The sequence below is a fragment of the Pseudophryne corroboree genome, chromosome 2 (genome assembly GCF_028390025.1).
Source record: "Pseudophryne corroboree isolate aPseCor3 chromosome 2, aPseCor3.hap2, whole genome shotgun sequence".
In the NCBI taxonomy this organism is placed as follows: Eukaryota; Metazoa; Chordata; class Amphibia; order Anura; family Myobatrachidae; genus Pseudophryne; species Pseudophryne corroboree.
The window spans coordinates 801,340,122-801,363,045 of record NC_086445.1 but is presented as its reverse complement, the minus strand read 5'-3'; the positions used below and the strand labels follow the sequence as shown (position 1 = coordinate 801,363,045).

Sequence of the window (22,924 nt, the reverse complement as noted above, 5' to 3'; positions counted from 1 at the left end):
AGCACACTTCACACCAGCGGTCACTGAGGGTGCAGGGCGCTGGGGGGGGGCGCCCTGGGCAGCAATGATAATACCTTGTTCTGGCTAAAAATACATCACATATAGCCCCTGGGGCTATATGGATGTATTTAACCCCTGCCAGGTCTCACAAACACCGGGAGAAGAGCCCGCCGAAATAGGGGGCAGGGCCTATCTCCTCAGCACACAGCGCCATTTTCCTGCACAGCTCCGCTGCGAGGAAGGCTCCCAGGACTCTCCCCTGCACTGCACTACAGAAACAGGGTAAAAAAACAGAGAGGGGGGGCACTTTTTTGGCGATATTGATATATTAAGCTGCTATAAAGGAAACAACACTTCTGTAGGGTTGTTCCTATATATTTATAGCGCTTGGGTGTGTGCTGGCAAACTCTCCCTCTGTCTCCCCAAAGGGCTAGTGGGGTCCTGTCTTCGATAAGAGCATTCCCTGTGTGTCTGCTGTGTGTCGGTACGTGTGTGTCGACATGTATGAGGACGATGTTGGTGTGGAGGCGGAGCAATTGCCGGTAATGGTGATGTCACCCCCTAGGGAGTCGACACCGGAATGGATGGCTTTGTTTATGGAATTACGTGATAATGTCAGCACGTTACAAAAATCAGTTGACGACATGAGACGGCCGGCAAACCAGTTAGTACCTGTCCAGGCGTCTCAGACACCATCAGGGGCTGTAAAACGCCCTTTACCTCAGTCGGTCGACACAGACCCAGACACGGACACCGAATCTAGTGTCGACGGTGAAGAAACAAACGTATTTTCCAGTAGGGCCACACGTTATATGATCACGGCAATGAAGGAGGCTTTGCATATCTCTGATACTGCAAGTACCACAAAAAGGGGTATTATGTGGGGTCTGAAAAAACTACCTGTAGTTTTTCCTGAATCAGAGGAATTGAATGAAGTGTGTGATGAAGCGTGGGTTAACCCCGATAGAAAACTGCTAATTTCAAAGAAGTTATTGGCATTATATCCTTTCCCGCCAGAGGTTAGGGCGCGCTGGGAAACACCCCCTAGGGTGGATAAGGCACTCACACGCTTATCAAAACAAGTGGCGTTACCGTCTCCTGAAACGGCCGCCCTCAAGGATCCAGCTGATAGGAGGCTGGAAACTACCCTGAAAAGTATATACACTCATACTGGTGTTATACTGCGACCAGCCATCGCCTCAGCATGGATGTGCAGTGCTGGGGTGGTTTGGTCGGATTCCCTGACTGAAAATATTGATAGCCTGGATAGGGACAGTATTTTATTGACTATAGAGCAATTAAAGGATGCTTTTCTTTATATGCGAGATGCTCAGAGGGATATTTGCACTCTGGCATCGAGAGTAAGTGCGATGTCCATATCTGCCAGAAGAAGTTTATGGACGCGACAGTGGTCAGGTGATGCGGATTCCAAACGGCATATGGAAGTATTGCCGTATAAAGGGGAGGAATTATTTGGGGTCGGTCTATCGGATTTGGTGGCCACGGCAACAGCCGGGAAATCCACCTTTTTACCTCAGGTCCCCTCCCAACAGAAAAAGACACCGTCTTTTCAGCCGCAGTCCTTTCGTTCCTATAAGAACAAACGGGCAAAAGGACAGTCATATCTGCCCCGAGGCAAAGGAAAGGGTAAGAGAGTGCACCAAGCAGCTCCCTCCCAGGAGCAGAAGCCCTCCCCGGCTTCTGCAAAGCCCTCAGCATGACGTTGGGGCTTTACAAGTGGACTCAGGGGCGGTGGGGGGTCGACTCAAGAATTTCAGCGCACAGTGGGCTCACTCACAGGTGGACCCCTGGATCCTGCAGGTAGTATCTCAGGGTTACAGGTTGGAATTCGAGAAGTCTCCCCCTCGCCGGTTCCTAAAGTCTGCTCTGCCAACGTCTCCCTCAGACAGGGCGACGGTATTGGAAGCCATTCACAAGCTGTATTCTCAGCAGGTGATAGTCAAGGTACCCCTCCTACAACAGGGAAAGGGGTATTATTCCACACTATTTGTGGTACCGAAGCCGGATGGCTCGGTAAGACCTATTCTAAATCTGAAATCTTTGAACCTGTACATACAAAAATTCAAGTTCAAGATGGAGTCACTCAGAGCAGTGATAGCGAATCTGGAAGAAGGGGACTTTATGGTGTCCCTGGACATCAAGGATGCTTACCTGCATGTCCCAATTTGCCCTTCACATCAAGGGTACCTCAGGTTCGTGGTGCAAAACTGTCATTATCAGTTTCAGACGCTGCCGTTTGGATTGTCCACGGCACCTCGGGTCTTTACCAAGGTAATGGCCGAAATGATGTTTCTTCTGCGAAGAAAAGGCGTATTAATTATCCCTTACTTGGACGATCTCCTGATAAGGGCAAGGTCCAGAGAACAGCTGGAGGACGTAGTAGCACTAACCCAAGTAGTGCTGCAACAGCACGGGTGGATTCTGAATTTTCCAAAATCTCAATTGACCCCGACGACACGTCTGCTGTTCCTGGGAATGATTCTGGACACGGTTCAGAAAAAGGTGTTTCTTCCGGAGGAGAAAGCCAGGGAGTTATCCGAACTTGTCAGGAACCTCCTAAAACCAGGAAAAGTGTCTGTGCATCAATGCACAAGAGTCCTTGGAAAAATGGTGGCTTCTTACGAAGCGATTCCATTCGGCAGATTCCACGCACGAACTTTTCAGTGGGATCTGCTGGACAAATGGTCCGGATCGCATCTGCAGATGCATCAGCGGATAACTTTGTCTCCACGGACAAGGGTGTCTCTTCTGTGGTGGTTGCAGAGTGCTCATCTGTTAGAGGGCCGCAGATTCGGCATACAGGACTGGGTCCTGGTGACCACGGATGCCAGTCTGAGAGGCTGGGGAGCGGTCACACAGGGAAGAAACTTCCAGGGAGTGTGGTCAAGCCTGGAGATGTCTCTTCACATAAATATACTGGAGCTAAGAGCGATTTACAATGCTCTAAGCCTGGCAAAACCCCTGCTTCAGGGTCAGCCGGTGTTGATCCAGTCGGACAACATCACGGCAGTCGCCCACGTAAACAGACAGGGCGGCACAAGAAGCAGGAGGGCAATGGCAGAAGCTGCAAGGATTCTTCGCTGGGCGGAAGATCATGTGATAGCACTGTCAGCAGTGTTCATTCCGGGAGTGGACAACTGGGAAGCGGACTTCCTCAGCAGACACGATCTACACCCGGGAGAGTGGGGACTTCATCCAGAAGTCTTCCACATGATTGTGAACCGTTGGGAAAAACCAAAGGTGGATATGATGGCGTCCCGCCTCAACAAAAAACTGGACAGGTATTGCGCCAGGTCAAGAGACCCTCAGGCAATAGCTGTGGACGCTCTGGTAACACCGTGGGTGTTCCAGTCAGTGTATGTGTTTCCTCCTCTGCCTCTCATACAAAAAGTACTGAGAATTATACGGCAAAGGGGAGTAAGAACGATACTCGTGGCTCCGGATTGGCCAAGAAGAACTTGGTACCCGGAACTTCAGGAGATGCTCACGGAAGATCCGTGGCCTCTACCTCTAAGACGGGACCTGCTTCAGCAGGGACCGTGTCTATTCCAAGACTTACCGCGGCTGCGTTTGACGGCATGGCGGTTGAACGCCGAATTCTAAGGGAAAAAGGCATTCCGGAAGAGGTCATCCCTACCCTGGTAAAAGCCAGGAAGGAGGTGACTGCACAACATTATCACCGCATTTGGAGAAAATATGTTGCGTGGTGTGAGGCCAGGAAGGCCCCGACGGAGGAATTTCAACTGGGTCGATTCCTACATTTCCTGCAAACAGGATTGTCTATGGGCCTCAAATTAGGGTCCATTAAGGTTCAAATTTCGGCCCTGTCGATTTTCTTCCAGAAAGAATTGGCTTCAGTTCCTGAAGTCCAGACTTTTGTAAAAGGAGTACTACATATACAGCCCCCGGTTGTGCCCCCAGTGGCTCCGTGGGATCTTAATGTAGTTTTGGATTTTCTCAAATCCCATTGGTTTGAGCCACTCAAATCGGTGGATTTGAAATATCTTACATGGAAAGTAACCATGCTACTGGCCCTGGCTTCAGCCAGGAGAGTGTCAGAATTGGCGGCTTTATCGTATAAAAGCCCATATCTGATTTTCCATTCGGACAGGGCAGAACTGCGGACGCGTCCTCAGTTTCTGCCTAAGGTGGTTTCAGCGTTTCACCTGAACCAGCCTATTGTGGTGCCTGCGGCTACTAGCGATTTGGAGGATTCCAAGTTGCTGGACGTTGTCAGGGCATTGAAAATATATATTTCAAGGACGGCTGGAGTCAGAAAATCTGACTCGCTGTTTATACTGTATGCACCCAACAAGCTGGGTGCTCCTGCTTCTAAGCAGACGATTGCTCGTTGGATTTGTAGCACAATTCAACTTGCACATTCTGTGGCAGGCCTGCCACAGCCTAAATCTATCAAGGCCCATTCCACAAGGAAGGTGGGCTCATCTTGGGCGGCTGCCCGAGGGGTCTCGGCATTACAACTCTGCCGAGCAGCTACGTGGTCGGGGGAGAACACGTTTGTAAAATTCTACAAATTTGATACCCTGGCTAAAGAGGACCTGGAGTTCTCTCATTCGGTGCTGCAGAGTCATCCGCACTCTCCCGCCCGTTTTGGAGCTTTGGTATAATCCCCATGGTCCTGACGGAGTCCCAGCATCCACTAGGACGTCAGAGAAAATAAGATTTTACTTACCGATAAATCTATTTCTCGTAGTCCGTAGTGGATGCTGGGCGCCCATCCCAAGTGCGGATTGTCTGCAATACTTGTACATAGTTATTGTTACAAAAAAATCGGGTTGTTATTGTTGTGAGCCGTCTGTTCAGAGGCTCCTACGTTTGTCATACTGTTAACTGGGTTCAGATCACAGGTTGTACGGTGTGATTGGTGTGGCTGGTATGAGTCTTACCCGGGATTCAAAATCCTTCCTTATTGTGTACGCTCGTCCGGGCACAGTATCCTAACTGAGGCTTGGAGGAGGGTCATAGGGGGAGGAGCCAGTGCACACCACCTAGTCCTAAAGCTTTTATTTTTGTGCCCTGTCTCCTGCGGAGCCGCTAATCCCCATGGTCCTGACGGAGTCCCAGCATCCACTACGGACTACGAGAAATAGATTTATCGGTAAGTAAAATCTTATTTTTTGCATTAATAAACTGAGGCTCTGAATTGCTAAAAGTTCACTGTTTATTTCAAATTCCAGGACAGCAGCCCTTCCCCCACCCAGAATACATGTTACTGTGCTGTATCTCTATTCCCCAAGGAATCTACTTCAAAGGCCTCTCACACTGAGATTTTCACACCTACACAATTAAGAACTGGACTCTAAAGCTGGCAATACTGTACATCAGAACGACCTGAATACAATCACACACACATAGCGATTTGGTCTGCTATTCTAATTGATTTGCTGAGTCACTTAGAAATACAGCACAAATCGCTATGTGTGTATGGACTATAGCGATAGTGATGTGCGTCCCTGCATGCTTGAAAGATCTAGTCATCACCCATGTTTTCTCTATTGCAAACACGGGCAGTGACAGATCGCTCAGCACACATCGCTGGTGCAGCTCTGTGTGCTGAGTGATCTTGCTGAGCCCGTGTGATCACCGATATCGCTTGGCAGAAAACCACTCAGCGCATACATACTGAGTGATTTTCCGCCTGCCCAGCGATGTCAGCGGGAGTGAATAGTTTTGCATAGCAGGACGCTTCCTGCTGAGGTGTCCTCAGTGCGGGAGTGCCAGAAGTGTCCACGGTACCATCAACCAAGTGCAAGGAGGACATCTCCCGCACTACTGACACTCCTGCACTGGGGATACTGCCAGCCCCCCTGCACTGATTACACCACCTACACCTCTGCACCGAGGACACTACTGGCACTCCCACATGTATTGGAGATATATTAATACTTCACAATTAGCTGCCGCTGCTGATATTCCCGTGTGCCTGATGGATAAATTGCCCTGCACATATGGATGTCCATGTTGCTGCCCACGGTGCTGTTGGTGGCTAGAGGTGGGAGGAGAAGCCACCGGCATCCTTGATTCTGCTGACCGGAAGTCTGACCCGGTCACATGCTCGTTGCCAGGGGTTACATGCTCATTGCCAGGGGTTCCATATGCTTTTTGCCATAGGGGTTATATGCTTAGAGCCAGGGGGTTACATGCTCATTCTGGGTAGCGCTGGGTAATGGTCTAGTAATACCCCTGGCATCTGTCTCCTATAAGGGCCGTCTTCCATGCTGTCTGCATGGAATCTGCAGCTTCCAGTAGTAGGTAGAGCCTAAGCATCTATTGTGCCGGTGCCCCCCCAGGACTCAGCCATTCCGGCTGCAGGCTTATGGCTGATCAGGCCCTGGGTCTCATGTTTCTTCACCCACTTGTATGGCAGGCAGAGCACCTAGTGACTTATTATGGAGCACAGCCCAAGCACTGGACTGATTTGTGGCAGACAGGCACAGCACCTACTTGTATGGCAGACAGAGCACCCAGTGATTTATTATGGCAACACAGCCTCAGCACTGGACCGATTTGTGGCAGACAGACGCAGCACCCACTTGTATGGCAGACACTGTCGATCTTCAGACCGGATCCCAGTGAAATATATGTGGTATTGAAATACCAAAAATTCTCTCTACTCGCACCTTAACCACCAAACAATTGCAAAAAATGACAAGTATCAATAGTGCCTTTTAGTTAGTATCATAATTTCTATATTGAATCTCTGTGTGGAGTTTGTATGAACTCTTCATCAGCACATTATCAATCACAAGGAAAAAGATTTTTTTAAACATATAGGCAACATTGAGCCAGGTACATGTTGGAAGTTAGTATGAGAGATGTATTGGAAAAATATTAATACTTCACAATTAGCTGCTGCAGCTGATATTCCCGTGTGCATGATGGATAAATTGCCCTGCACATACGGCTCATGGGGGTCATTCTGACCCGATCGCTGCTGCTGACCAGCCGCTGCGGGCCGTGTAGTAATGAGTAGCTCCCGGCCAGCACGCTAAAGCTGCGCTGGCCGGGAGCTACTCCTGAAGTACAAAAGCATCGCCGCTGTGCAATACTTTTGCACTTCTGCAGGGGGGGGGGCGTAACTGACCTGCAGGGCGGACTGGCCCTGTGCTGGGCATCCCCCACATGCCTCTGTTCCTGATCGTAGTCCTGCAAAATTTTGCAGGGCTACGATCAACTCGGAATGACCCCCCCATAGCTGCAATTTTGTTAGCAGATGGGCAAAACCATGGGGGTCATGCAGGCCTGATTGCACGCTAGGTTGTTTTGCTGAGCTGCGTTCAGGACATAACTGCGCATGTGTGTGCCCCGCAATACGCAGGCGCGTCGCACAGGTACAAAGTGGATCGTTGCTGAGCAATGGATTTAATGAAGAATCCATTCGCACAGACAATCGCAAGGAGATTGACTGGAAGAAAACATTTGTGGATGTCAACTGACCGTTTTCTGGGAGTGTTTGAAAAACGCAGGGGTGTCTATGCGTTTGCAGGGTGGGTGTCTGATGTAAATTCGGGGCAAACACTTTAGCCTGTTCGTGTCCGGAATTGACGTCAGACACCTGCCCTGCAAACACTTGGACACGCCTGCGTTTTTCCAAACAGTCCCAGAAAGCGTTCAGTTGCCACCCACAAATGCCCTATGCCCTCTTCCTGTCAATCTCCTTGCGATCTGCTGTGCGAATCGATTCTTCGTTAAATCCATTGCTCAGCAATGATCCGCTTTGTACCCGTACGACGCACATGCGCATTGAGGTGCATATACGCATGTGCAGTTTCGACCTGATCGCAATGCTGCAAAACAACCTAGCGTGCGATCATTTCGGAATGACCCCCATGGTTTTGCCCATTTGCAAATAAAATGCTGCTAGAATCAGGTCTGAACTACTCCCTCTAGAATCTCTTTATCAGACTTTCTGCTTGCTCAGTTTCTGAAAATGCCACCTGCTGTCTGAAAAGTGGTACTGCACTATATTTCAGAGGAGATACACATGGCTTGCCGTGTATATCTTAAGAGGAAAGCTTATCTCGTGCCATGAACGGCAGGCCATGATACTTTTTTCAGAAAGGTAATAGTGGACACATCTGTAGGAATAAAAGCAATGTCTAAGAGTATTATTTTACATTTTAATTGTAAACCTTCTTTAAGTGGTTCATGTCAATGAGGACTTGAAAAATGTAAAGTGTGCTTTCCTTAAAAGAACATTTTGTTTGCAGTGTATTTGTTTAATAATTGTTTAATTCTTTAGCAAATCAGCAATTAATGCAAGCCACTAGTTTATTTCCTATATGCAATATAAGAAATTTTGAAGTACCAATGCTATTAGTGCATTGGTTTCATTGTTAAGTGTTCTGATTAATATTTTGGCTTAAACAAGTTTATATATGCAAAAAGTATAACATGTTACCTAATACAATCTTAAAATGTGTCTACTCTCACAGAAAATCATTCAGTATGTGATAGTGAATGAATTGTAGTCTGAAATTTGTGGAGAATGTTATGCAACTGAAAATTGGTTGACAATTTCTATATCAAGTTTTATGAATGGGTCCAAAAATGTCTCCATGAGTTAAAAGAGGAATTCATATGGCCTATCTAAACCATCAACAAAATGTATTTAAGACTATACTTTCAGGGATCATTTCTATAGGCAATGATGGGAGAAATGTGCTTGAAGGTGTCCAAACTCGCCAACCACCATGATGAGATTAAGAGCTCTCTTCTCAGCATGAAGGCAGTTAGCAACTCTGTTTCATGCAGATGTTGTTAGCTTTTGATGACTGTCCTACTTCTTAATAAATAAGTGGTAGAAGAGGGCTCATTCAGAGTGGCTGATTACACACTTTAAAATCAACTATGGTTATTTAAAACTAAGTTTGTATAATGTTTAATATCCTTGAAGAATACGCATTGATGTTTCAACATTCCTGAATCAGAATGTTTTTTATGATATAGGAATAAAAGCAATGTCTAAGAGTATTATTTTACATTTTAATTTTAACCTTCTTTAAGTGGTTGATGTCAATGATGACTTGAAAAATGTAAAGAGTGCTTTCCTTAAAAGAACCTTTTGTTTGCAGTGTATTTGTTTAATAATTGTTTAATTCTTTAGCAAATCAGCAATTAATGCAAGCCACTAGTTTATTTCCTATATGCAATATAAGAAATTTTGAAGTACCAATGCTATTAGTGCATTGGTTTCATTGTTAAGTGTTCTGTTTAATATTTTGGCTTAAACAAGTTTATATATGCAAAAATGAAAACATGTTACCTAATACAATCTTAAAATGTGTCTACTCTCACAGAAAATCATTCAGTATATGATAGTGAATGAATTGTAGTCTGAAAATTTGTGGAGAATGTTATGCAACTGAAAATTGGTTGACAATTTCTATATCAAGTTTTATGAATGGGTCCAAAAATGTCACCATTAGTTAAAAGAGGAATTCATATGGCCTATCTAAACCATCAACAAAATGTAGCTAAGATTATACTTTTAGGGATCATTTCTATAGGCAATGATGGGAGAAATGTGCTTGAAAGTGTCCAAACTCGCCAACCACCATGATGAGATTAAGAGCTCTCTTCTCAGCATGAAGGCAGTTAGCAACTCTGTTTCATGCAGATGTTGTTAGCTTTTGATGACTGTCCTACTTCTTAATAAATAAGTGGTAGAAGAGGGCTCATTCAGAGTGGCTGATTACACACTTTAAAATCAACTATGGTTATTTAAAACTAAGTTTGTATAATGTTTAATATCCTTGAAAGAATACGCATTGATGTTTCAACATTCCTGAATCAGAATGTTTTTTATGATATAGCAATTAAAGCAATGTCTAAGAGTATTATTTTACATTTTAATTGTAACCTTCTTTAAGTGGTTCATGTCAATGAGGACTTGAAAAATGTAAAGCGTGCTTTCCTTAAAAGAACCTTTTGTTTGCAGTGTATTTGTTTAATAATTGTTTAATTCTTTAGCAAATCAGCAATTAATGCAAGCCACTAGTTTATTTCCTATATGCAATATAAGAAATTTTGAAGTACCAATGCTATTAGTGCATTGGTTTCATTGTTAAGTGTTCTGTTTAATATTTTGGTTTAAACAAATTTATATATGCAAAAATTATAATATGTTACCTAATACAATCTTAAAATGTGTCTACTCTCACAGAAAATCATTCAGTATATGATAGTGAATGAATTGTAGTCTGAAAATTTGTGGAGAATGTTATGCAACTGAATATTGGTTGACAATTTCTATATCAAGTTTTATGCATGGGTCCTAAAATGTCACCATGAGTTAAAAGAGGAATTTATATGGCCTATCTAAACCATCAACCAAATGTAGCTAAGATTATACTTTCAGGGTTCATTTCTATAGGCAAAGATGGGAGAAATGTGCTTGAAAGTGTCCAAACTCGCCAACCACCATGATGAGTTTAAGAGCTCTCTTCTCAGCATGAAGGCAGTTAGCAATTCTGTTTCATGCAGATGTTGTTAGCTTTTGATGACTGTCCTACTTCTTAATAAAGAAGTGGTAGAAGAGGGCTCATTCAGAGTGGCTGATTACACACTTTAAAATCAACTATGGTTATTTAAAACTAAGTTTGTATAATGTTTAATATCCTTGAAAGAATACACATTGATGTTTCAACATTCCTGAATCAGAATGTTTTTTATGATATAGGAATAAAAGCAATGTCTAAGAGTATTATTTTACATTTTAATTGTAACCTTCTTTTAGTGGTTCATGTCAATGAGGACTTGAAAAATGTAAAGTGTGCTTTCCTTAAAAGAACATTTTGTTTGCAGTGTATTTGTTTAATAATTGTTTAATTCTTTAGCAAATCAGCAATTAATGCAAGCCACTAGTTTATTTCCTATATGCAATATAAGAAATTTTGAAGTACCAATGCTGTTAGTGCATTGGTTTCATTGTTAAGTGTTCTGTTTAATATTTTGGCTTAAACAAGTTTATATATGCAAAAAGTATAACATGTTACCTAATACAATCTTAAAATGTGTCTACTCTCACAGAAAATCATTCAGTATATGATAGTGAATGAATTGTAGTCTGAAAATTTGTGGAGAATGTTATGCAACTGAAAATTGGTTGACAATTTCTATATCAAGTTTTATGAATGGGTCCAAAAATGTCACCATGAGTTAAAAGAGGAATTCATATGGCCTATCTAAACCATCAACAAAATGTAGCTAAGATTATACTTACAGGGATCATTTCTATAGGCAATGATGGGAGAAATGTGCTTGAAAGTGTCAAAACTTGCCAACCACCATGATGCGATTAAGAGCTCTCTTCTCAGCATGAAGGCAGTTAGCAACTCTGTTTCATGTAGATGTTGTTAGCTTTTGATGACTGTCCTACTTCTTAATAAAGAAGTGGTAGAATAGGGCTCATTCAGAGTGGCTGATTACACACTTTAAAATCAACTATGGTTATTTAAAACTAAGTTTGTATAATGTTTAATATCCTTGAAAGAATACGCATTGATGTTTCAACATTCCTGATTCAGAATGTTTTTTTTATGATATAGGAATAAAAGCAATGTCTAAGAGTATTATTTTACATTTTAATTGTAACCTTCTTTAAGTGGTTCATGTCAATGAGGACTTGAAAAATGTAAAGTGTGCTTTCCTTAAAAGAACCTTTTGTTTGCAGTGTATTTGTTTAATAATTGTTTAATTCTTTAGCAAATCAGCAATTAATGCAAGCCACTAGTTTATTTCCTATATGCAATATAAGAAATTTTGAAGTACCAATGCTATTAGTGCATTGGTTTCATTGTTAAGTGTTCTGTTTAATATTTTGGTTTAAACAAATTTATATATGCAAAAATTATAATATGTTACCTAATACAATCTTAAAATGTGTCTACTCTCACAGAAAATCATTCAGTATATGATAGTGATTGAATTGTAGTCTGAAAATTTGTGGAGAATGTTATGCAACTGAAAATTGGTTGACAATTTCTATATCAAGTTTTATGAATGGGTCCAAAAATGTCACCATGAGTTAAAAGAGGAATTTATATGGCCTATCTAAACCATCAACCACATGTAGCTAAGATTATACTTTTAGGGATCATTTCTATAGGCAATGATGGGAGAAATGTGCTTGAAAGTGTCCAAACTCGCCAACCACCATGATGAGTTTAAGAGCTCTCTTCTCAGCATGAAGGCAGTTAGCAACTCTGTTTCATGCAGATGTTGTTAGCTTTTGATGACTGTCCTACTTCTTAATAAAGAAGTGATAGAAGAGGGCTCATTCAGAGTGGCTGATTACACACTTTAAAATCAACTATGGTTATTTAAAACTAAGTTTGTATAATGTTTAATATCCTTGAAAGAATACGCATTGATGTTTCAACATTCCTGAATCAGAATGTTTTTTATGATATAGCAATTAAAGCAATGTCTAAGAGTATTATTTTACATTTTAATTTTAACCTTCTTTAAGTGGTTCATGTCAATGAGGACTTGAAAAATGTAAAGTGTGCTTTCCTTAAAAGAACCTTTTGTTTGCAGTGTATTTGTTTAATAATTGTTTAATTCTTTTGCAAATCAGCAATTAATGCAAGCCACTAGTTTATTTCCTATATGCAATATAAGAAATTTTGAAGTACCAATGCTATTAGTGCATTGGTTTCATTGTTAAGTGTTCTGTTTAATATTTTGGTTTAAACAAATTTATATATGCAAAAATTATAATATGTTACCTAATACAATCTTAAAATGTGTCTACTCTCACAGAAAATCATTCAGTATATGATAGTGAATGAATTGTAGTCTGAAAATTTGTGGAGAATGTTATGCAACTGAATATTGGTTGACAATTTCTATATCAAGTTTTATGCATGGGTCCTAAAATGTCACCATGAGTTAAAAGAGGAATTTATATGGCCTATCTAAACCATCAACCAAATGTAACTAAGATTATACTTTCAGGGATCATTTCTATAAGCAATGATGGGAGAAATGTGCTTGAAAGTGTCCAAACTCGCCAACCACCATGATGAGTTTAAGAGCTCTCTTCTGAGCATGAAGGCAGTTAGCAATTCTGTTTCATGCAGATGTTGTTAGCTTTTGATGACTGTCCTACTTCTTAATAAAGAAGTGGTAGAAGAGGGCTCATTCAGAGTGGCTGATTACACACTTTAAAATCAACTATGGTTATTTAAAACTAAGTTTGTATAATGTTTAATATCCTTGAAAGAATACACATTGATGTTTCAACATTCCTGAATCAGAATGTTTTTTATGATATAGGAATAAAAGCAATGTCTAAGAGTATTATTTTACATTTTAATTGTAACCTTCTTTTAGTGGTTCATGTCAATGAGGATTTGAAAAATGTAAAGTGTGCTTTCCTTAAAAGAACATTTTGTTTGCAGTGTATTTGTTTAATAATTGTTTAATTCTTTAGCAAATCAGCAATTAATGCAAGCCACTAGTTTATTTCCTATATGCAATATAAGAAATTTTGAAGTACCAATGCTGTTAGTGCATTGGTTTCATTGTTAAGTGTTCTGTTTAATATTTTGGCTTAAACAAGTTTATATATGCAAAAAGTATAACATGTTACCTAATACAATCTTAAAATGTGTCTACTCTCACAGAAAATCATTCAGTATATGATAGTGAATGAATTGTAGTCTGAAAATTTGTGGAGAATGTTATGCAACTGAAAATTGGTTGACAATTTCTATATCAAGTTTTATGAATGGGTAAAAAATGTCACCATGAGTTAAAAGAGGAATTCATATGGCCTATCTAAACCATCAACAAAATGTAGCTAAGATTATACTTACAGGGATCATTTCTATAGGCAATGATGGGAGAAATGTGCTTGAAAGTGTCAAAACTCGCCAACCACCATGATGAGATTAAGAGCTCTCTTCTCAGCATGAAGGCAGTTAGCAACTCTGTTTCATGTAGATGTTGTTAGCTTTTGATGACTGTCCTACTTCTTAATAAAGAAGTGGTAGAATAGAGCTCATTCAGAGTGGCTGATTACACACTTTAAAATCAACTATGGTTATTTAAAACTAAGTTTGTATAATGTTTAATATCCTTGAAAGAATACGCATTGATGTTTCAACATTCCTGATTCAGAATGTTTTTTTTATGATATAGGAATAAAAGCAATGTCTAAGAGTATTATTTTACATTTTAATTGTAACCTTCTTTAAGTGGTTCATGTCAATGAGGACTTGAAAAATGTAAAGTGTGCTTTCCTTAAAAGAACCTTTTGTTTGGAGTGTATTTGTTTAATAATTGTTTAATTCTTTAGCAAATCAGCAATTAATGCAAGCCACTAGTTTATTTCCTATATGCAATATAAGAAATTTTGAAGTACCAATGCTATTAGTGCATTGGTTTCATTGTTAAGTGTTCTGATTAATATTTTGGCTTAAACAAGTTTATATATGCAAAAAGTATAACATGTTACCTAATACAATCTTAAAATGTGTCTACTCTCACAGAAAATCATTCAGTATATGATAGTGAATGAATTGTAGTCTGAAATTTGTGGAGAATGTTATGCAACTGAAAATTGGTTGACAATTTCTATATCAAGTTTTATGAATGGGTCCAAAAATGTCTCCATGAGTTAAAAGAGGAATTCATATGGCCTATCTAAACCATCAACAAAATGTAGCTAAGATTATACTTTTATGGATCATTTCTATAGGCAATGATGGGAGAAATGTGCTTGAAAGTGTCCAAACTCGCCAACCACCATGATGAGATTAAGAGCTCTCTTCTCAGCATGAAGGCAGTTAGCAACTCTGTTTCATGCAGATGTTGTTAGCTTTTGATGACTGTCCTACTTCTTAATAAATAAGTGGTAGAAGAGGGCTCATTCAGAGTGCTGATTACACACTTTAAAATCAACTATGGTTATTTAAAACTAAGTTTGTATAATGTTTAATATTGTTGAAGAATACTCATTGATGTTTCAACATTCCTGAATCAGAATGTTTTTTATGATATAGGAATAAAAGCAATGTCTAAGAGTATTATTTTACATTTTAATTTTAACCTTCTTTAAGTGGTTGATGTCAATGATGACTTGAAAAATGTAGAGTGCTTTCCTTAAAAGAACCTTTTGTTTGCAGTGTATTTGTTTAATAATTGTTTAATTCTTTAGCAAATCAGCAATTAATGCAAGCCACTAGTTTATTTCCTATATGCAATATAAGAAATTTTGAAGTACCAATGCTATTAGTGCATTGGTTTCATTGTTAAGTGTTCTGTTTAATATTTTGGTTTAAACAAATTTATATATGCAAAAATTATAATATGTTACCTAATACAATCTTAAAATGTGTCTACTCTCACAGAAAATCATTCAGTATATGATAGTGATTGAATTGTAGTCTGAAAATTTGTGGAGAATGTTATGCAACTGAAAATTGGTTGACAATTTCTATATCAAGTTTTATGAATGGGTCCAAAAATGTCACCATGAGTTAAAAGAGGAATTTATATGGCCTATCTAAACCATCAACCACATGTAGCTAAGATTATACTTTTAGGGATCATTTCTATAGGCAATGATGGGAGAAATGTGCTTGAAAGTGTCCAAACTCGCCAACCACCATGATGAGTTTAAGAGCTCTCTTCTCAGCATGAAGGCAGTTAGCAACTCTGTTTCATGCAGATGTTGTTAGCTTTTGATGACTGTCCTACTTCTTAATAAAGAAGTGATAGAAGAGGGCTCATTCAGAGTGGCTGATTACACACTTTAAAATCAACTATGGTTATTTAAAACTAAGTTTGTATAATGTTTAATATCCTTGAAAGAATACGCATTGATGTTTCAACATTCCTGAATCAGAATGTTTTTTTATGATATAGCAATTAAAGCAATGTCTAAGAGTATTATTTTACATTTTAATTTTAACCTTCTTTAAGTGGTTCATGTCAATGAGGACTTGAAAAATGTAAAGTGTGCTTTCCTTAAAAGAACCTTTTGTTTGCAGTGTATTTGTTTAATAATTGTTTAATTCTTTTGCAAATCAGCAATTAATGCAAGCCACTAGTTTATTTCCTATATGCAATATAAGAAATTTTGAAGTACCAATGCTATTAGTGCATTGGTTTCATTGTTAAGTGTTCTGTTTAATATTTTGGTTTAAACAAATTTATATATGCAAAAATTATAATATGTTACCTAATACAATCTTAAAATGTGTCTACTCTCACAGAAAATCATTCAGTATATGATAGTGAATGAATTGTAGTCTGAAAATTTGTGGAGAATGTTATGCAACTGAATATTGGTTGACAATTTCTATATCAAGTTTTATGCATGGGTCCTAAAATGTCACCATGAGTTAAAAGAGGAATTTATATGGCCTATCTAAACCATCAACCAAATGTAACTAAGATTATACTTTCAGGGATCATTTCTATAAGCAATGATGGGAGAAATGTGCTTGAAAGTGTCCAAACTCGCCAACCACCATGATGAGTTTAAGAGCTCTCTTCTCAGCATGAAGGTAGTTAGCAACTCTGTTTCATGCAGATGTTGTTAGTTTTTGATGACTGTCCTACTTCTTAATAAAGAAGTGGTAGAAGAGGGCTTATTCAGAGTGGCTGATAACACACTTTAAAATCAACTATGGTTATTTAAAACTAAGTTTGTATAATGTTTAATATCCTTGAAAGAATACACATTGATGTTTCAACATTCCTGAGTCAGAATGTTTTTTATGATATAGGAATAAAAGCAATGTCTAAGAGTATTATTTTACATTTTAATTGTAACCTTCTTTTAGGGGTTCATGTCAATGAGGACTTGAAAAATGTAAAGTGTGCTTTCCTTAAAAGAACATTTTGTTTGCAGTTTATTTGTTTAATAATTGTTTAATTCTTTAGCAAATCAGCAATTAATGCAAGCCACTAGTTTATTTCCCATATGCAATATAAGAAATTTTGAAGTACCAATGCTGTTAGTGCATTGGTTTCATTGTTAAGTGTTCTGTTTAATATTTTGGCTTAAACAAGTTTATATATGCAAAAATTATAATATGTTACCTAATACAATCTTAAAATGTGTCTACTCTCACAGAAAATCATTCAGTATATGATAGTGAATGAATTGTAGTCTGAAAATTTGTGGATAATGTTATGCAACTGAAAATTGGTTGACAATTTCTATATCAAGTTTTATGAATGGGTCCAAAAATGTCACCATGAGTTAAAAGAGGAATTCATATGGCCTATCTAAACCATCAACAAAATGTAGCTAAGATTATACTTATAGGGATCATTTCTATAGGCAATGATGGGAGAAATGTGCTTGAAAGTGTCAAAACTCGCCAACCACCATGATGAAATTAAGAGCTCTCTTCTCAGCATGAAGGCAGTTAGTAACTCTGTTTCATGCAGATGTTGTTAGCTTTTGATGACTGTCCTACTTCTTAATAAAGTAGTGGTAGAATAGGGCTCATTCAGAGTGACTGATTACACACTTTAAAATCAACTATGGTTATTTAAAACTAAGTTTGTATAATGTTTAATATCCTTGAAAGAATACGCATTGATGTTTCAACATTCCTGAATCAGAATGTTTTTTTTATGATATAGGAATAAAAGCAATGTCTAAGAGTATTATTTTACATTTTAATGTTAACCTTCTTTAAGTGGTTCATGTCAATGAGGACTTGAAAAATGTAAAGTGTGCTTTCCTTAAAAGAACCTTTTGTTTGCAGTGTATTTGTTTAATAATTGTTTAATTCTTTTGCAAATCAGCAATTAATGCAAGCCACTAGTTTATTTCCTATATGCAATATAAGAAATTTTGAAGTACCAATGCTATTAGTGCATTGGTTTCATTGTTAAGTGTTCTGTTTAATATTTTGGTTTAAACAAATTTATATATGCAAAAATTATAATATGTTACCTAATACAATCTTAAAATGTGTCTACTCTCACAGAAAATCATTCAGTATATGATAGTGAATAAATTGTAGTCTGAAAATTTGTGGAGAATGTTATGCAACTGAATATTGGTTGACAATTTTTATATCAAGTTTTATGCATGGGTCCTAAAATGTCACCATGAGTTAAAAGAGGAATTTATATGGCCTATCCAAACCATCTACAAAATGTAATTAAGATTATTCTTCCAGGGATCATTTCTATAGGCAATGATGGGAGAAATGTGTTTGAAAGTGTCCAAACTCATCAACCACCATGATGAGTTTAAAAGCTCTCTTCTCAGCATGAAGGCAGTTAGCAACTCTGTTTCATGCAGATGTAGTTAGCTTTTGATGACTGTCCTTTTTCTTAATAAAGAAGTGGTAGAAGAGGGCTCATTCAGAGTGGCTGATTACACACTTTAAAATCAACTATGGTTATTTAAAAGTAAGTTTGTATAATGTTTAATATCCTTAAAGGAATACGCATTGATGTTTCAACATTCCTAAATCAGAATGTTTTTTTTATGATATAGGAATAAAAGCAATGTCTAAGAGTATTATTTTACATTTTAATTGTAACCTTCTTTAAGTGGTTCATGTCAATGAGGACTTGAAAAATGTAAAGTGTGCTTTCCTTAAAAGAACCTTTTGTTTGCAGTGTATTTGTTTAATAATTGTTTAATTCTTTTGCAAATCAGCAATTTATGCAAGCCACTAGTTTATTTCCTATATGCAATATAAGAAATTTTGAAGTACCAATGCTATTAGTGCATTGGTTTCATTGTTAAGTGTTCTGTTTAATATTTTGGTTTAAACAAATTTATATATGCAAAAATTATAATATGTTACCTAATACAATCTTAAAATGTGTCTACTCTCACAGAAAATCATTCAGTATATGATAGTGAATGAATTGTAGTCTGAAAATTTGTGGAGAATGTTATGCAACTGAAAATTGGTTGACAATTTCTATATCAAGTTTTATGCATGAGTCCTAAAATGTCACCATGAGTTAAAAGAGGAATTTATATGGCCTATCTAAACCATCAACCAAATGTAGCTAAGATTATACTTTCAGGGATCATTTCCATAGGCAATGATGGGAGAAATGTGCTTGAAAGTGTCCAAACTCGCCAACCACCATGATGAGTTTAAGAGCTCTCTTCTCAGCATGAAGGCAGTTAGCAACTCTGTTTCATGCAGATGTTGTTAGCTTTTGATGACTGTCCTACTTCTTAATAAAGAAGTGGTAGAAGAGGGCTCATTCAGAGTGGCTGATTACACACTTTAAAATCAACTATGGTTATTTAAAAGTAAGTTTGTATAATGTTTAATATCATTGAAAGAATACGCATTGATGTTTCAACATACCTAAATCAGAATGTTTTTTTATGATATAGGAATAAAAGCAATGTCTAAGAGTATTATTTTACATTTTAATTGTAACCTTAAGTGGTTCATGTCAATGAGGACTTGAAAAATGTAAAGTGTGCTTTCCTTAAAAGAACATTTTGTTTGCAGTGTATTTGTTTAATAATTGTTTAATTCTTTAGCAAATCAGCAATTAATGCAAGCCACTAGTTTATTTCCTATATGCAATATAAGAAATTTTGAAGTACCAATGCTATTAGTGCATTGGTTTCATTGTTAAGTGTTCTGTTTAATATTTTGGCTTAAACAAGTTTATATATGCAAAAAGTATAACATGTTACCTAATACAATCTTAAAATGTGTCTACTCTCACAGAAAATCATTTAGTATATGATAGTGATTAAATTGTAGTCTGAAAATTTGTGGATAATGTTATGCAACTGAAAATTGGTTGACAATTTCTATATCAAGTTTTATGAATGGGTCCAAAAATGTCACCATGAGTTAAAAGAGGAATTCATATGGCCTATCTAAACCATCAACAAAATGTATTTAAGACTATACTTTCAGGGATCATTTCTATAGGCAATGATGGGAGAAATGTGCTTGAAAGTGTCCAAACTTGCCAACCACCATGATGAGTTTAAGAGCTCTCTTCTCAGCATGAAGGCAGTTAGCAACTCTGTTTCATGCAGATGTTGTTAGCTTTTGATGAATGTCCTACTTCTTAATAAAGAAGTGGTAGAAGAGGGCTTATTCAGAGTGGCTGATTACACACTTTAAAATCAACTATGGTTATTTAAAACTAAGTTTGTATAATGTTTAATATCCTTGAAAGAATACGCATTGATGTTTCAACATTCCTGAATCAGAATGTTTTTTATGATATAGGAATAAAAGCAATGTCTAAGAGTATTATTTTACATTTTAATTGTAACCTTCTTTTAGTGGTTCATGTCAATGAGGACTTGAAAAATGTAAAGTGTGCTTTCCTTAAAAGAACATTTTGTTTGCAGTGTATTTGTTTAATAATTGTTTAATTCTTTAGCAAATCAGCAATTAATGCAAGCCACTAGTTTATTTCCTATATGCAATATAAGAAATTTTGAAGTACCAATGCTATTAGTGCATTGGTTTCATTGTTAAGTGTTCTGTTTAATATTTTGGCTTAAACAAGTTTATATATGCAAAAATTATAATATGTTACCTAATACAATCTTAAAATGTGTCTACTCTCACAGAAAATCATTCAGTATATGATAGTGAATGAATTGTAGTCTGAAAATTTGTGGATAATGTTATGTAACTGAAAATTGGTTGACAATTTCTATATCAAGTTTTATGAATGGGTCCAAAAATGTCACCATGAGTTAAAAGAGGAATTCATATGGCTAATCTAAACCATCTACAAAATGTAATTAAGACTATACTTCCAGGGATCATTTCTATAGGCAATGATGGGAGAAATGTGTTTGAAAGTGTCCAAACTCATCAACCACCATGATGAATTTAAGAGCTCTCTTCTCAGCATGAAGGCAGTTAACAACTCTGTTTCATGCAGATGTTGTTAGCTTTTGATGACTGTCCTACTTCTTATTAAAGAAGTGGTAGAAGAGGGCTCATTCAGAGTGGCTGATTACACACTTTAAAATCAACTATGGTTATTTAAAAGTAAGTTTGTATAATGTTTAATATCATTGAAAGAATACGCATTGATGTTTCAACATACCTAAATCAGAATGTTTTTTTATGATATAGGAATAAAAGCAATGTCTAAGAGTATTATTTTACATTTTAATTGTAACCTTAAGTGGTTCATGTCAATGAGGACTTGAAAAATGTAAAGTGTGCTTTCCTTAAAAGAACATTTTGTTTGCAGTGTATTTGTTTAATAATTGTTTAATTCTTTAGCAAATCAGCAATTAATGCAAGCCACTAGTTTATTTCCTATATGCAATATAAGAAATTTTGAAGTACCAATGCTATTAGTGCATTGGTTTCATTGTTAAGTGTTCTGTTTAATATTTTGGCTTAAACAAGTTTATATATGCAAAAAGTATAACATGTTACCTAATACAATCTTAAAATGTGTCTACTCTCACAGAAAATCATTCAGTATATGATAGTGATTAAATTGTAGTCTGAAAATTTGTGGATAATGTTATGCAACTGAAAATTGGTTGACAATTTCTATATCAAGTTTTATGAATGGGTCCAAAAATGTCACCATGAGTTAAAAGAGGAATTCATATGGCCTATCTAAACCATCAACAAAATGTATTTAAGACTATACTTTCAGGGATCATTTCTATAGGCAATGATGGGAGAAATTTGCTTGAAAGTGTCCAAACTTGCCAACCACCATGATGAGTTTAAGAGCTCTCTTCTCAGCATGAAGGCAGTTAGCAACTCTGTTTCATGCAGATGTTGTTAGCTTTTGATGAATGTCCTACTTCTTAATAAAGAAGTGGTAGAAGAGGGCTTATTCAGAGTGGCTGATTACACACTTTAAAATCAACTATGGTTATTTAAAACTAAGTTTGTATAATGTTTAATATCCTTGAAAGAATACGCATTGATGTTTCAACATTCCTGAATCAGAATGTTTTTTATGATATAGCAATTAAAGCAATGTCTAAGAGTATTATTTTACATTTTAATTTTAACCTTCTTTAAGTGGTTCATGTCAATGAGGACTTGAAAAATGTAAAGTGTGCTTTCCTTAAAAGAACCTTTTGTTTGCAGTGTATTTGTTTAATAATTGTTTAATTCTTTTGCAAATCAGCAATTTATGCAAGCCACTAGTTTATTTCCTATATGCAATATAAGAAATTTTGAAGTACCAATGCTATTAGTGCATTGGTTTCATTGTTAAGTGTTCTGTTTAATATTTTGGTTTAAACAAATTTATATATGCAAAAATTATAATATGTTACCTAATACAATCTTAAAATGTGTATACTCTCACAGAAAATCATTCAGTATATGATAGTGAATGAATTGTAGTCTGAAAATTTGTGGAGAATGTTATGCAACTGAAAATTGGTTGACAATTTCTATATCAAGTTTTATGCATGAGTCCTAAAATGTCACCATGAGTTAAAAGAGGAATTTATATGGCCTATCTAAACCATCAACCAAATGAAGCTAAGTTTATACTTTCAGGGATCATTTCTATAGGCAATGATGGGAGAAATGTGCTTGAAAGTGTCCAAACTCGCCAACCACCATAATGAGTTTAAGAGCTCTCTTCTCAGCATGAAGGCAGTTAGCAACTCTGTTTCATGCAGATGTTGTTAGCTTTTGATGACTGTCCTACTTCTTAATAAAGAAGTGGTAGAAGAGGGCTCATTCAGAGTGGCTGATTACACACTTTAAAATCAACTATGGTTATTTAAAAGTAAGTTTGTATAATGTTTTATATCCTTGAAAGAATACGCATTGATGTTTCAACATTCCTAAATCAGAATGTTTTTTTATGATATAGGAATAAAAGCAATGTCTAAGAGTATTATTTTACATTTTAATTGTAACCTTCTTTTAGTGGTTCATGTCAATGAGGACTT

General features: G+C 37.2%; 17 non-coding genes across 17 annotated transcripts; all 17 read left to right on the top strand.

Annotated features, from left to right (window-relative positions):
• Positions 1-8,655: 8,655 nt before the first annotated feature.
• LOC135053510 (small nucleolar RNA U3) lies at positions 8,656-8,868 on the top strand. Its single transcript, XR_010242851.1, has one exon. It is a non-coding gene; the product is annotated as a small nucleolar RNA U3 (small nucleolar RNA).
• A 652-nt stretch (positions 8,869-9,520) lies between these two features.
• LOC135053537 (small nucleolar RNA U3) lies at positions 9,521-9,733 on the top strand. The gene has a single exon (XR_010242874.1). It is a non-coding gene; the product is annotated as a small nucleolar RNA U3 (small nucleolar RNA).
• Positions 9,734-10,386: 653 nt separating this feature from the next.
• On the top strand, positions 10,387-10,599 carry LOC135053469 (small nucleolar RNA U3). Its single transcript, XR_010242816.1, has one exon. It is a non-coding gene; the product is annotated as a small nucleolar RNA U3 (small nucleolar RNA).
• A 653-nt stretch (positions 10,600-11,252) lies between these two features.
• LOC135053836 (small nucleolar RNA U3) lies at positions 11,253-11,465 on the top strand. Its single transcript, XR_010243136.1, has one exon. It is a non-coding gene; the product is annotated as a small nucleolar RNA U3 (small nucleolar RNA).
• A 655-nt stretch (positions 11,466-12,120) lies between these two features.
• On the top strand, positions 12,121-12,333 carry LOC135053362 (small nucleolar RNA U3). Its single transcript, XR_010242723.1, has one exon. It is a non-coding gene; the product is annotated as a small nucleolar RNA U3 (small nucleolar RNA).
• A 653-nt stretch (positions 12,334-12,986) lies between these two features.
• LOC135053615 (small nucleolar RNA U3) lies at positions 12,987-13,199 on the top strand. The gene has a single exon (XR_010242943.1). It is a non-coding gene; the product is annotated as a small nucleolar RNA U3 (small nucleolar RNA).
• A 652-nt stretch (positions 13,200-13,851) lies between these two features.
• LOC135053572 (small nucleolar RNA U3) lies at positions 13,852-14,064 on the top strand. The gene has a single exon (XR_010242906.1). It is a non-coding gene; the product is annotated as a small nucleolar RNA U3 (small nucleolar RNA).
• Positions 14,065-14,718: 654 nt separating this feature from the next.
• LOC135053914 (small nucleolar RNA U3) lies at positions 14,719-14,931 on the top strand. Its single transcript, XR_010243205.1, has one exon. It is a non-coding gene; the product is annotated as a small nucleolar RNA U3 (small nucleolar RNA).
• Positions 14,932-15,580: 649 nt separating this feature from the next.
• On the top strand, positions 15,581-15,793 carry LOC135053360 (small nucleolar RNA U3). Its single transcript, XR_010242722.1, has one exon. It is a non-coding gene; the product is annotated as a small nucleolar RNA U3 (small nucleolar RNA).
• A 654-nt stretch (positions 15,794-16,447) lies between these two features.
• LOC135053893 (small nucleolar RNA U3) lies at positions 16,448-16,660 on the top strand. Its single transcript, XR_010243187.1, has one exon. It is a non-coding gene; the product is annotated as a small nucleolar RNA U3 (small nucleolar RNA).
• A 653-nt stretch (positions 16,661-17,313) lies between these two features.
• LOC135053961 (small nucleolar RNA U3) lies at positions 17,314-17,526 on the top strand. The gene has a single exon (XR_010243246.1). It is a non-coding gene; the product is annotated as a small nucleolar RNA U3 (small nucleolar RNA).
• Positions 17,527-18,181: 655 nt separating this feature from the next.
• On the top strand, positions 18,182-18,394 carry LOC135053792 (small nucleolar RNA U3). The gene has a single exon (XR_010243098.1). It is a non-coding gene; the product is annotated as a small nucleolar RNA U3 (small nucleolar RNA).
• A 655-nt stretch (positions 18,395-19,049) lies between these two features.
• LOC135053579 (small nucleolar RNA U3) lies at positions 19,050-19,262 on the top strand. The gene has a single exon (XR_010242912.1). It is a non-coding gene; the product is annotated as a small nucleolar RNA U3 (small nucleolar RNA).
• A 650-nt stretch (positions 19,263-19,912) lies between these two features.
• Positions 19,913-20,125, top strand: LOC135053418 (small nucleolar RNA U3). The gene has a single exon (XR_010242772.1). It is a non-coding gene; the product is annotated as a small nucleolar RNA U3 (small nucleolar RNA).
• A 653-nt stretch (positions 20,126-20,778) lies between these two features.
• On the top strand, positions 20,779-20,991 carry LOC135053214 (small nucleolar RNA U3). The gene has a single exon (XR_010242593.1). It is a non-coding gene; the product is annotated as a small nucleolar RNA U3 (small nucleolar RNA).
• A 650-nt stretch (positions 20,992-21,641) lies between these two features.
• On the top strand, positions 21,642-21,854 carry LOC135053225 (small nucleolar RNA U3). The gene has a single exon (XR_010242603.1). It is a non-coding gene; the product is annotated as a small nucleolar RNA U3 (small nucleolar RNA).
• A 653-nt stretch (positions 21,855-22,507) lies between these two features.
• LOC135053522 (small nucleolar RNA U3) lies at positions 22,508-22,720 on the top strand. Its single transcript, XR_010242861.1, has one exon. It is a non-coding gene; the product is annotated as a small nucleolar RNA U3 (small nucleolar RNA).
• Positions 22,721-22,924: the final 204 nt, after the last annotated feature.